Consider the following 812-nt stretch of genomic DNA (forward strand, 5'->3'; position numbering starts at 1 on the left):
AACACGGATTTAGGGCCCAGGTGAAAGCCTGCTCTGCTCCCCACCCCACAAAGGCCCTGGGGACTCTTTGCTGACGGGGTAATCCCCACTGCAGGAGAAGGGTTGGCCTCCACTGCTCCCTGCAATCAATCCTCCACGTTGCTGGGTTGCCATCTCCTGACTCTCAGCTCTTCTCCTTTAGGATCTGGGGCCTTTCCTTCCCGCTGCTCTTCCTCCGGAATTCTCCAGGGGGTTCCCATCTTCTCCACCCGCCGCCGTGTCCCCCAGGCCTGGGCTGTGACGGTGCTGTGTCCCCTGAGCTGGGCACCTTGGCTGCCCGTGTCCTCTGGGCACTCAAGGCTGGGACCAAGAGGAGCATCTGCTCTCAGGTGGGTGAGGTGACTCAGAGCCCACGGCCAGGGCACAGGTTGCCTCAGTCTGCACTGGCCTGAGAGGGAAAGCTGACACTCAAGGCTCTGCAAGGCTCCAGGAGCCCAGTGCCAACCCCTGGGAGCCAGCCCTGGCTTGGGGAGGGTCTGGTGTCCCTGCTGGGATGGAAGCTGAAGGCAGGGGAAGGCTTTGTGCATGGAATCAACCTCTCCAGGATCCAGCTGAATTGAGACAGAGACACTTGTCAGGTTTGTGGGACGGTGTAGAAAACCCCAGAGGGGTAAAGGCAGGAGTCCAGGGAGAGCACCAGCTCCGTTAGGGTGAGAATCAGGGAATCACAGAAGAGCTGGAGTGAGAAGGGACCCACAAGGATCCTGGGAGAGATGGAAAGCTTTACTGAAATCCAGAAAGGTCCCATCAGCTGGCTTCCCTTGATCCACTAC

Source organism: Manacus vitellinus, unplaced genomic scaffold (assembly GCF_001715985.3).
Source record: "Manacus vitellinus isolate BGI_N305 unplaced genomic scaffold, ASM171598v3 scaffold_128_pilon, whole genome shotgun sequence".
NCBI classification, from domain to species: Eukaryota; Metazoa; Chordata; class Aves; order Passeriformes; family Pipridae; genus Manacus; species Manacus vitellinus.